The sequence below is a fragment of the Salmo salar genome, chromosome ssa25 (genome assembly GCF_905237065.1).
Source record: "Salmo salar chromosome ssa25, Ssal_v3.1, whole genome shotgun sequence".
NCBI classification, from domain to species: Eukaryota; Metazoa; Chordata; class Actinopteri; order Salmoniformes; family Salmonidae; genus Salmo; species Salmo salar.
The window spans coordinates 31,550,249-31,563,955 of NC_059466.1; positions in this window are offsets into that span (position 1 = coordinate 31,550,249).

Sequence of the window (13,707 nt, forward strand, 5' to 3'; positions counted from 1 at the left end):
CTCTGGGTTTCTCAAGCTCTATCACACACAACACACACACCTTCCCTTCATGACAGTCTGTGGGTAGTGAGTAGGCTAATGCCCTGTCAATCGTAGGCATTCTGCCTGTTCAGTTGTGGGCTCTGGTCTACAGATGGAGATGGAACATGGAGAAGAGCTCAGCCTCACTGTGATACTTGGATAGACTAACCTGCGATCCGGACTGCTTAGGATAATATTTTTACCCTCTGTGGTTTATCCTGATATTTTCTCCCACAGTCCTGGTGATGAAACAGATCCCTCTGTGGGAGCTGGACTCAGAAAAATATGGCAGAAAATATAGCCTATTCATACTAGCCAATAATAGCCTACAATGACTAAGGAGTAGGCTACCAAATTCAATTTAATACATGCAATATATTTATATATTCAAGGATCTTTCAGTATAAAATGTATAATATATTTTACAAGATCATTTTAATGTAAATGTAATCTAGCATGAGTAGAAATTCAAATAAACCCATTTTTATTTTAATGTTTTTACGGAGGTGGTCAACTTGATTTTGTATTTTTAGTCTACCTCGGCTGAATCTCCTCTCGGATTTATATTCGATCCAGACGTCATCTGTGGCCGGAATATGTCCTGGTTTGTAGGCCTATCCGATAGTTGTGTTAAATGGAGTGTATGCCCAATTTGTCCATAGGAAAAGCTGTATTGTATCTTAATGGTATAGGCTAAAAACTCGTAGGAAAATAGCCTGAACCTCCAGAGCCGCTGAAATACTCTGAAGGGACGGAAAGGCACTTTAATTTGCAACACACGTAGCCGGACTCAGATAGGCTACTTTATGTGTTAGATGTATTTCATTAAAATAGAAAACAGTAACGGAGGCAAATGCAGGTTCAAGTATTTAGTATTCATTTTATTTGACACTAAAAACAAACATTGAGGTTTTGTATTCATGTTTTATTTTAAATTGTTTGGCTTTTGTACTATAATAGTTGGCTAATTGATTTAGGCTACTCATAAGTTTGAAATAACATTGTACCCCTTAACTAATCATTTTTTATTTCTTAGTATGTAATGAATTAATCTCAGAAATGCATTAGCCAAAGTTTGGTTAGGCTATTGATAGTCCTGGCAGTATGCTGTGAGCAGAGAAGTCAGGGTGCATGGGGGTGGCAATTGTCTTTTTTCAGAGCAATAAATCACATTCAGAAACAAAATACACTGTCATTATTTCCACATTCCCTATAATTCCCATGGTAAACTAAGTCCCAATTTCTGTTGGACTATTCATTTTTCATCCTTCGGCTACATTTCTGAGTGAGTATTTGTATGCTATCCTGCTCTTTTCCCATTTTCCATAACTGCAGCAGCTCACTGTATTAAATACCAAACCCAATTTCACACTCATATGTACAAAGTATTCCAGCAGACTTTTTTTTTTTTTTTTTTCTCCCCAAATAGTTGTCCTTCTGGAAAGTTCTCCCATCTCCACAGAGGAACTCTGGAGCACTGTCAGAGTGGCCATCAGGTTCTTGGTCACCTCCCTGACCAAGGCCCCTCTCCCCCGATTGCTCAGTTTGGCAGGGCGGCCAGCTCTAGGAATAGACTTTGTGGTTCCAACATCTTCCATTTAAGAATAATGGGGGCCACTGTGTTCTTGGGGACCTTAAAAACCAAAGACATTTTTTGGTACCCTTCCCCAGATCTGTGCCTCGAGAAAATTCTGTCTCGGAGCTCTACAGGCAATTCCTTCGACCTTATTGCTTGGTTTTTGCTCTGACATGCACCGTCAACAGTGGGACCTCATGTAGACCAGTGTGTGCCTTTCCAAATCATGTCCAATCAACTGAATTTACCACAGGTGGACTCCAATCAAGTTATAGAAACATCTCAAGGATGATCAATGGAAACAGGATGCACCTGAGTTCAATTTAGAGTCTCATAGCAAAAGGTCTGAATAGTTATTATTTTTTTTATAGATTTACTTACATTATCGAAAATGTTTTGTCATTACAGGGTATTGTGTGTAGATTGATTGAGGAAAACATTTACTTAATCCATTTTAGAATAAGGCTGTAACAATGTGGAAATATCAAAGGGTCTGAATACTTCCCGAACGCACTGTATGTAAATTAGACAGTCACAGAGGATTTTCTTCTGAATAACTGGTCAGGGCATAGCACTTTCCATTCAGCTTCAGGCAACTTTGATGTAAGGCTTGATCACAACTGCTGTGACTACTTCTATCCATCATGCCCATTGATTTATCTAGTGAACAATGGATAAGCACCAATGTAATTACACCCAACACAATGTTGAAAAACAGAACGCTTACCACCACTAGATCACATAGTTAGAGATGAGCTGGCACCAGTGTAGCATAAGAAAGTGAAAGCTGCAACAGGGACTCTAACCAAGGCTCATACTTGGCAAAGTGAACTCTAACAGCCTTGCCATGAAAGCCTAGTAGGCCTCTGGGCAGAGGTGGTAGGACTACAATGCTCGCATATGCCTAAGTATATAACATGATTGACACGACCGTAATAATCATCATGAAACGGGATTGGAAGTGCCATAAGTGTAAGCCAACATAATTCATTATTTTACATTAACCTGTTTAACCCTTTGGTGTGTACGATCACATATTTGTGATCATTGTTGACTGGTCCCTGCAGCATACCATCACAAATGTGATTGGAACAGTAGCAACAGAAGGTATAGTTGAAGTCGGAAGTTTACATACACCTTAGCCAAATACATTTAAACTCAGTTTTTCACAATTCCTGACATTTAATCCTAGTAAAATTCCCTGTCTTAGGTCAAATAGGATCACCACTTTATTTTAAGAATGTGAAATGTCAGAATAATAGTGGAGAGTGATTTATTTCAGCTTTTATTTCTTTCATCACATTCCCAGTGGGTCAGAAGTTTACATATTCAATTAGTATTTGGTAGCATTGCCTTTAAATTGTTTAACTTGGGTCAAACGCTTCGAGTAGCCTTCCACAAGCTTCCCACAATAAGTTGGGTGAATTTTGACCCATTCCTCCTGACAGAGCTGGTGTAACTGAGTCAGGTTTGTAGGCCTCCTTGCTCGCACACACTTTTTCAGTTCTGCCCACAAATTTTCTATAGGATTGAGGTCAGGGCTTTGTGATGGCCACTCCAATACCTTGACTTTGTTGTCCTTAAGCCATTTTGCCACGACTTTGGAAGTATGCTTGGGGTCATTGTCCATTTGGAAGACCCATTTGCGACCAAGCTTTAACTTCCTGACTGATGTCTTGAGATGTTGCTTCAATATATCCACATAATTTTCCTTCCTCATGATGCCATCTATTTTGTGAAGTGCACCAGTCCCTCCTGCAGCAAAGCACTCCCACAACATGATGCTGCCACCCGCGTGCTTCACGGTTGGGATGGTGTTCTTCGGCTTGCAAGCCTCCCCCTTTTTCCTCCAAACATAACGATGGTCATTATGGCCAAACAGTTATATTTTGTTTCATAAGATTAGAGGACATTTCTCCAAAAAGTACGATCTTTGTCCCCATGGGCAGTTGCAAACCATAGTCTGGCTTTTTTTATGGCGGTTTTGGAGCAGTGGCTTCTTCCTTGCTGAGTGGCCTTTCAGGTTATGTCGATATAGGACTCCTTTTACTGTGGATATAGATACTTTTGTACCTGTTTCCTCCAGCATCTTCACAAGGTCCTTTGCTGTTGTTCTGGGATTGATTTGTACTTTTCGCACCAAAGTACGTTCATCTCTGAGACAAACACTCCTTCCTGAGTGGTATGATGGCTGCGTGGTCCCATGGTGTTTATACTTGCGTACTGTTGTTTGTACCGATGAACATGGTACCTTCAGGCGTTTGGAAATTGCTCCCAAGGATGAACCAGGCTTGGGGAGGTCTCCAATTATTTTTCTGTCTTGGCTGATTTCTTTTGATTTTCCCATGATGTCAAGCAAAGAGGCACTGAGTTTGAAGGTAGGCCTTTAAATACATCCACAGGTACACCTCCAATTGACTCAAATGATGTAAATTAGCCTATCAGACGCTTCTAAAGCCATGACGTCATTTTCTGGAATTTTCCAAGCTGTTTAAAGGCACAGTCAGCTTAGTGTATGTAAACTTCTGACCCACTGGAATTATTATACAGTGAATTATAAGTGAAATAATCTGTAAAAAATAGTTGGAAAAATGACTTGTGTCATGCACAAAGTGGATGTCCTATCCGACTTGCCAAAACTATAGTTTGTTAACAAGAAATTTGTGGAGTGGTTGAAAACGAGTTTTAATGACTCCAACCTAAGTGTATGTAAACTTCCGACTTCAACTGTATGTTGTAAACAAGAGCTGGTGCTCGAACTCTTAGGAAGTCTCAAGGTTTTGCTCACCTGAGGTACAGTATCTCATGATAAGCTGTAGACCACACTATTAACCAAGAGAGTTTTCATCTGTATTTTTTGTAGCTGTCGACAGACAACCACAAATCGATGCTGGCACTAAGGCCACACTCAATGAGCTGTATACTGCCATAACTGAACAGGAAAACGCACACCCAGAGGTGGCGCTCCTAGTGGCCGGGAACTTTAATGCAGGAAAACTCATCAGTTTTACCTCATTTCTACCAGCATCTTAAATGTGCAACTAGAGTGAAAAAAAACTCTAGACCACCTTTACTCCACACACAGAGACGTGTACAAAGCTCTCCCTCGCCCTCCATTTGGCAAATCTGACCATAATTACATCCTCCTGATTCCTGCTTACAAACAAAAACTAAAGCAGGAAGCACCAGCGACTCGGTCTATAAGAAAGTGGTCAGATGAAGCAGATGCTAAGCTACAGGACTGTTTTGCTAGCACAGACTGGAATATGTTCCAGGATTCTTCCGATGGCATTGAGGAGTACACCACATCAGTCACTAGCTTCATCAATAAGTACATCGATGACGACGTCCCTCAGTGACCTTACGTACATACCCCAACCAGAAGCCATGGATTACAGGCAACATCCGCACTGAGCTAAAGGGTAGAACTGCTGCTTTCAAGGAGCAGGACTCAAACCTGGAAGCTTAAAAGAAATCCCACTATGCCCTCCGACGAATCATCAAACAGGCAAAGCGTCAGTACAAGACTAAGATTGAATCGTACTACACCGGCTCCGATGCTCATCGGATGTGGCAGGGCTTGCAAACTATTACAGACTAAAAAGGGAAGCACAGCCGCGAGCTGCCCAGTGACACGAGCCTACCAGACAAGCTAAATTACTTCAATGCTCGCTTCGAGGCAAGTAACACTGAAGCATGCATGAGAGCATCAGCTGTTCCAGACGACTGTGTTATCACCGTAGTCGATGTGAGTAAGACCTTTTAAACAGGTCAACATTCACAAGGCCGCAGGGCCAGACGGATTACCAGGACGTGTACTCCGAGCATGCGCTGACCAACTGGCAAGTATCTTCACTGACATTTTCAACCTCTCCCTGTCTGAGTCTGTAATACCAACAAGTTTCAAGCAAACCACCATAGTCCCTGTGCCCAAGAACACTAAGGGAACCTGCCCAAATGACTACCGACCTGTAGCACTCACATCTGTAGCCATGAAGTGCTTTGAAAGGCTGGTCATAGCTTACATCAACACCATTATCCCAGAAACCCTAGACCGACTCCAATTTGCATACCGCCCCAACAGATCCACAGATGATGCCATCTCTAGTGCACTCCATGCTGCCCTTTCACACCTGGACAAAAGGAACACCTATGTGAGAATGTTATTCATTGACTACAGCTCAGCGTTCAACACCATAGTGGCCTCAAAGCTCATCACTAAGCTAAGGACCCTGGGACTAAACACCTCCCTCTGCAACTGGATCCTGGACTTCCTGACAGGCCGCCTCCAGTTGGTAAGGGTAGGTAACAACACATCTGCCACACTGATCCTCAACACAGGGGCCCCTCAGGGGTGTGTGCTCAGTCCCCTCCTGTACTCCCTGTTCACTCATGACTGCATAGCCAGGCACGACTCCAACACCATCATTAAGTTTGCCGATGACACAACAGTGGTAGACCTGATCACAGACAACGATGAGACAGCCTATAGGGAGTAGGTCAGAGACATGGCCGGGTGGTGCCAGGACAACAACCTCTCCCTCAACGTGATCAAGACAAAAGAGATGTTTGTGGACTACAGGAAAAGGAGGACCGAGCACGCCCCCAATCTCAACGACAGGGCTGTAGTGGAGCAGGTTGAGAGCTTCTGTATGGCAACTGCTTGGCCTCCGACCGCAAGGCACTACAGGGGGTAGTGTGTACGGCCCAGTACATCACTGGGGCCAAGCTTCCTGCCATCCAGGACCTCTATGCCAGGCAGTGTCAGAGGAAGGCCCTGAAAATTGTCAGATTCCAGCCACCCTAGTCATAGACTGTTCTCTCTGCTACCGCATTGCAAGCGGTACCAGAGTGCCAAGTCTAGGTCCAAAAGGGTTCTCAACAGCTTCTACCCCCAAGCCGTAAGACTCCTGAACAGCTAATCAAATAGCTACCCAGACTATTTGCTGAATCCACAAAATAGATTTCACTAGTATCAATCAGTGCATGATTTTCACAGAAATATCAGGATTTGGTCCCTTCAATTCAGAACTTTGCATTCAGTGTATAGAAAGACCTGGACCCGCTTTCCCAAAAGCGTCTTAAAGAGCCACTGAACACCATGATTGACACTTGTGTTTTTCTGTTGCTCTTTAGAAAAATGAGATTTCAGTCTTGGAGCTGTTTCCTGACCGATTTCACGTTTGGTTAATGATGTTTGTCCCCCATGAAACACTGTAGACATGGATTTTACTTCCTCAAAATAACCAGAATGAATCTAAGAACTCAAGAAATCTGAAATGTTTATGTTTTTGCCAAGGATGTTTTAGTTTCACAACTGTACATCCAACTAAGGTGTTTGGTGCAGTATTTCTCAAGTTCAAAAATGCTCAATGTCTTGTCTTATGTAAACAACGTCAGAGCTGCTGGGCAGGACTGTCTCACTGTCTATGCTCTTGGATAGAGCGCATCACTGCAGCTGTTCACCCCATGTTAGTGGGTAAATGGACATCGTCAAATCAAAACTCAACCTTAATTTATCCGTTGTGATGCATGGACGTTCCAAACTCAGTTTTAAATGAGACTGACTTCATGACAAATTATCCTATTTACACTTTGTAGTCAATTTTGACAGTAGAATAACTGTTTCTGACTCAAATCGATGCCACAGGCCGGTTTCAAAGGCATTCGTTGCTTTTTAAAGGCAGTCGGTCTTTAAGGCTAATTTCATCGTTAGAACCTTCAAGTGGGGATTTTAGCATATAAATCTTGGTGGGGCAAAAAAATAATTAAGTGGGATGCATGCCAGCAAAGCCACAGCACAACACTAAACAATACATTAAATAAACTATAACGGTGACAAACTGTGCCCACAAACTGTTAGGGCCTACATAAAGCTGTCCCAACAGCAGTCCGAACATCTTCCCATCAGCGGAACCTTGTCTGGCAGCGAAACAGTTCATTCAGCCTCATTTACTGCCTTTTTAAAAAACATAGCTGATATGGCTGACTTGCTTAAACAAATGTGGTTTCTAATGACAATTGAGATGAACAAACTATGGCGTAAGGGGACGACAAGCGGATAAGAGGCAATCCATTTCGATTAAGAGATTAATGAGCAAGCTACGATGGATGTAGTCAATATAACTATTTGTTTAGCACTTCTGAAATGTACAGCGACAGAATTCAGAACATGGTTCTTACAGTTTTCTCCCTGTACACCAAGTCAGAACCGTAGTATAAATTAAGGGGGCATAGAAGCACACAATGAAAGCTCTTACAATATTCAATGATTACATTTCTCTAAAACTGGTTATAGGCTAAGTGTGCACAACCAAGTCAGAACAGTAGGCGAAATTAAGAGGGGTAAATAGACCAAATTATTAGGGTGAGGCACATGGGCTACTAACATCTTACTACACAACATACCCTTATGTATACTATAGCTAAGAAAGTAATACTATCTCCCTGGCATATTACATCCTTTATGCAGCAGCATACAATACATGTTTGGACTCACCTTGTGCTGTGCTCACTTGAAAGGAAGATGGTGCGGCTGTCCTTCGTGGGCAAATTTTGTCTTCAAAGTCTGGCATTCTCTGGATTTATGGGGCTTTCAAAACAACTGGGATCTCTGGGGGAAAAAACAAGGTTGAATCATGATGATGGCATTGATCTTCAGTTCGTAGCTCTAGAAAGAGGCCGGATTTACTATTCCGAATTAGATGACTGTTCAAAACATATTTTCCCAATCGGAACTTGTTTATTCCCGACTTCTCAGTTGTCTTGAACTCACTTAAGTCAAGTTTTCGCAGTTCTGAGTTAAGTTGTTTTGATTGCGGCACAAATCATGCTTCATTGACAGCATGGCCAATGTTGAATGTTTATCATTTTAAACTTGGAAAAGAGCCCCTTAATCCTAGATTTGGGACCACACAGCCACTGTCACTGATTCCTTCCAAACCACTCATTGTTGAATTTGCTATTTCCAACTTGTTGTTTAATGTTTATGTCCTATGGTTGATGAGCACCGATATGTTTTATCTATAATTTCTCTTCATATGACAAGGATTAAAAAGGATTTTCCAATAAATTGTCGACTTGATTCTGACTGCAAGCTAAGATTTTGAAAGTATGATTTTATGATCAGTCCAATCAAAGCTACTGTACATATAACGAGGCCATTTTATCTGTGGCCAATGACCTTGAGTGTTCTTGGATGGGCACTTCTAATGTAAATCTATGGCAGCACCCAAGGGGCTAGAATTTTCTAGGTGTCCCCTTAGACTAAGAGGTGACGTCGTGTCCCCATGAGTGACAGAACACTGAGCCAATCACGGCGCAACGCTCCTTATTTTCTGCTGGCTTGCCCCACCACCACAGAAAGCACTGAGCTAGGCTGAAACCCCTGCATTTGTGCCACCTTAATCAAGAAAAACAAAAAATAGACCATGTTTGTATGCGGCTTTATTAACTCAATTATATATGTTTTTACATTATTTTCAAACTGATATGTGACACGTATTCATGCCAAAATAACATGCAAAACAGGCAAGCCCCCAAAAAATGTGTTCTAAAAATGTGGGGCTCAAAATAGGTGGAGCAGAGCTGAATTATGGGTCACCACCAGAACCTTCATAGGATCATCTTAAATCTCTGAGCTGTTTCGCAAAACCATCCTTATTAATGTTGCACTTGAAAACACTCAATCTAACGCCTGCCTCAGAGCAGTCATAGAACAGCTAGAACTAAGTGCTTCCTTATAGGTTTTCTTTCTTCACTGCTGCATCAATTTATACACAAACATCTCTGCTAAAAATAGAATCACATGGTTTATCCGTCTCTGTGTTACTGCTGATAACTTCAGAACAAAGTTCACTACAAATACAAAGTTGCCAATGTCATTGCAATTGATACGAACAAGCAATGTGCGAAAATAAGATTCAAATGAGCAGAGATGACTGTATTAATATATAAACAGTCTGCTATGCATATTTCAATCATGTTGTAATACATTTTGTGTTCAATCAACTGATTTCTGTAATTTGTCTCAATACATTTCATGATGTGTAGCCTAGCATATGCGCAATGATGTGCCACATCTGTGATTTAGTGAATTGTTATTGGGTAAGCATTAGAATAAGCACCTCAATATTTAGTGGTAATACGAGCGGCCCACTGGGCACAGACGTCAGTTCAATGTCTGGTTTGGATTTACCTTTGGTTGAGTTGTCAACTAACGTGAAATCAACAAAAAATGTACTATGTCATTGGACTTAGGTTAAACGTTTGGGGGTAAAATACGAAATTCTCTTACTTGCAGGGAGATCCTTGAAGATTGACGTCGTAGTTGGACTTCTATCTATGTCCGGAGGACATCGGAAAATGCCTTCAAAACCGGCCACTAGGGGCAAAAGTGAGCGCTATTACCATCAAGTAGGCTTGGGTTTTGCTAGGATGTTGTGGATCGGATTGTGGATGGGCGTAAACCCGTGACTCCGGATAACTGGTTTTACTTTTGGGGTTTTAACCCTATCCCAAACTTTAACTCTTACCTTAACCATTCGGAATGAGTGCCTGAACTTAACCCTATACTTAAATATTTTACATTTGGAGAAATGGAAGATACAAAGCAGCAGGAGCCACAAAAACTACGACAATTGACATTTGGAGCAACTTCGAAATTTGACGTTTAGAGAATGTGGATGAATGTATAATTCTGCATTGACTGTGAGAGCTTGTTGCTGGATGAGTTTTTGCAAATCCAATTAGTTTTCTATGTAGTTTCAAAGTCATCATATTGATTTTTTGGGTTGAAATGACATCATTCAACCAGTTTTTGCCCAGTGGGTGATCCGTCCTCAGTATTGTAAAATAATTATAATGTTAAGGTAAGATTTGAATGGAAAAAGCTGATCTGAGAGCAGAGCTCGCTTTCTTTCCTTAGCGACCGTTCTCTGTGTGGTGTTTTGGGAAACGCAAGTTACATCTTCGGCTGTTTTTTAAAATGGTATTTAACCGTTATTTAACTAGGCAAGTCAGATAAGAACAAATTCTTATTTACAATGCAAAAAGCCTCCTGCGGGGACAGGGCTGGGATAATAAAAAAGATTAAACATAAATAAATATAGGACAAAACACACATAACGACAAGAGAGACACCACAACACTACATAAAGAGAGACCTAAAGACGACAATATAGCATGGCAGCAACACATGAAAACACAACATGGTAGAAACACAACATGGTAGAAACACAACATGGCAGCAGCACAACATGGTAGCAGCAACAAAACATGGTACAACATTATTGGGCACAGACAACAGAACAAGGGGCAAGAAGGTAGAGACAACCATACATCACGCGAAGAAGCTACAACTGTCAGTAAGTGTCCATGAAAGATGTATCATTAAAACATTCCTAAGCCTAAATTCCATCGCTATCGAAAACCGGGTCCTGGGCCTCGTTTCCCAGTTGTGACGTAACTTAACCTGATGATCGTAACAGATACATCATTATTTATGAGCCAAGTTATGTGTTTCCCAAACAAGCACATCGAGAGAGAACGTTTGCTAAGTGCGTTGTTAGACTGTCCATATTGATAGGATCGAAAGAAAACCAGCGCTGCTCTCTGATCAGCTTTCTCCATTTAAATCTTACCTTTACATTATAATTGTTACACAATACTGACGACATATCAGCTCCTAGATAGGCTATTGAGGCGGATTATTATGCTTAAATTTGATTTACCCAACATTGAGGCAAAAATGACAGACCGTAGCCTAGTAGCAAATTACAACTCAATTAATTGAACATGAACTGTATTTAAATATGTTTGAAATGGCCTGTATAGGCCCATGTATTCTATGTATCTATCAATGCAGTCATCTCTGTTTTCATTTGAAGCATAATTTTATCCTTCACTTGTTTGTAACAATTGCAAATAGGCCTACTTTGTATTTGTATTTGTAGTCAACTTCGTTCTGAAGTTATCGGCGGTCACAGTCACAGCCTAAACGGCTTCATTCTTCTGTGAATAAAGTGATGCAGAAGGGCACACCATAATCTGATGCTCTTTGGCTGCTCTACACGTGGTCTGGATTATTCGTAGACGGGTGAATGTTTTTAGAAGCCATGTTACAAACGAAGGCTCTGGGAAACACCTCCGCTACTATAAAGATGCATCATAAGAAGGTTTTAACGATTATCTTAACACTACTAAGGCTCTGGGAAACGAGGCCCTGAGCTGTCAGTTGATGTAGAGAGGACCGGGTCGCCTGTAGCCTGAACTGTCCGTTTATTTGGAAGTGTTATAACAGCCGATGTGTTGTCATTTTGGATGGTTTAGCCTACTGCACCCCGACTTGTTTCCTCCGTTGCATGGTTTATTTCCCCGGGGTCACGGGGTCAAACAACTTATTGCACTAATTGAATGTGAACGGTGGGTGTTGAAGTCTTTAACCCTTTCATAATCAACATAATGATATCCGGCTAGATAGTGGAAACTAAGAAGTAACCTATCTTATTTGACAGATTAGCTAATAGGGCTGTTATGAATAACCCTCATGATGATCATCTGAAATGGACAACCCTAATTGGGTAAATTAGTGACGATATTTTACATTTTCCAGTAACATAAATTGGTTTTATGTTATGCTTTTAGGATTCACACTATTTGTCCTGGAATATTGGACATTATGCACAAATTTTGCCTTGCGCCATTTTAGGGCAATGTGGCCACGGCAGGGGGTACTCTAAAAATCCAGGCATTTTAAGTATTAAGGTTTGCACATTGCATAATATTGTTCATAACCCTATATCAAAATTTGTTTGAAGTATCATTATAATATTGTTACATGGTTAACCATATTCATCACAATACTCAGTTATATCGGCCATCGGTTCGTTAATAAACTCGATAACAAAACCATTCCTTGCAAATATTAGCTTTTATTCACCCAACCTCAACCTCTTTCCCGTTTTACGTTTTTAATTATGGTTGACATTATGGTTGACAAGTATTTTAATTTAACATGTTGCCCAATAGGACTGTAACCTATGTGATACGACCATCTTTCTACGAGAAAGGAACACAACAATTGACTGTTTTTGTGGTGTTTTTTTCACATTTGTGTTTAAATATTTTCAAAATGTTCCACATTGATAGGCCTTCAGCCATCACATCTTGAATTAAAGTGATCTTCGTTTACTTTTCCTATATTTTGTAAAGAATTTCACGATGAATGAACATGTTTCAACCTTGTTGTCCTTTAGTTATTATTTACTCTGAATGAATGTATTATTAACGAGTAATTCTCAGCTGCTGATTGATGGGCAGTTCATTTACCCAGAACCCAAGGAACGCAAGGAGCATTTAGACTATTGGATCATTTCATCATCAAATTATAGACTAATATTCAAACTAATTGTTGTCATTTTGTAGGTCTATGAAATTATAATTTTACCGCAACTCCAACACTATTGTTAACATTTTGATATTAGTTTTAGAAAAATTATTTTATAATTAATTGAATTTGTTATTCATCGCTTTTAATTAGAGGATGCTCAAATCTGTAGGCAGAAACATACAACAATACATAGCCTACATGAATTATAATAATCAAATAAATGTTATGCTTGTTTACCAAGCGACTTTTTATTTTCTATGCATGGGGTTTCTTGGCCCAAGGAAACCTCGTTTGATTAGTCAAGGGGTCTCAAACTAAAAACGTTCCTAATTATAAAAGTGATATATAAGTACGTTTATTCATGGAATGTTTTGTGCACTGTAGTTTTACCTCTGATACTAAACTTTTGCTCAAATGCTTTATAGCTGGCCCACATAACAAGGTATTACTTGCTTCGTTCAACATTAACCCACCATATATAGGACATATTTCATACGTGTTTGTCCCGTCTCATTTTTTTCTAGTGGCACACTCAGGTTTTCTGAAAAATCCTGTAATGTAATGACTAGGCTATAGTCTAATAGAAAATATGATTAGGTCTACCATAAAAAATTTTTTTTTTTACATGTAATAACTCAAGAATAACATTTCTATTATGTTTGTTAAATCTTCTCCAATTGGAAAGATATGATAAGCCAACCACTTTTCCTTATGTTTTGAG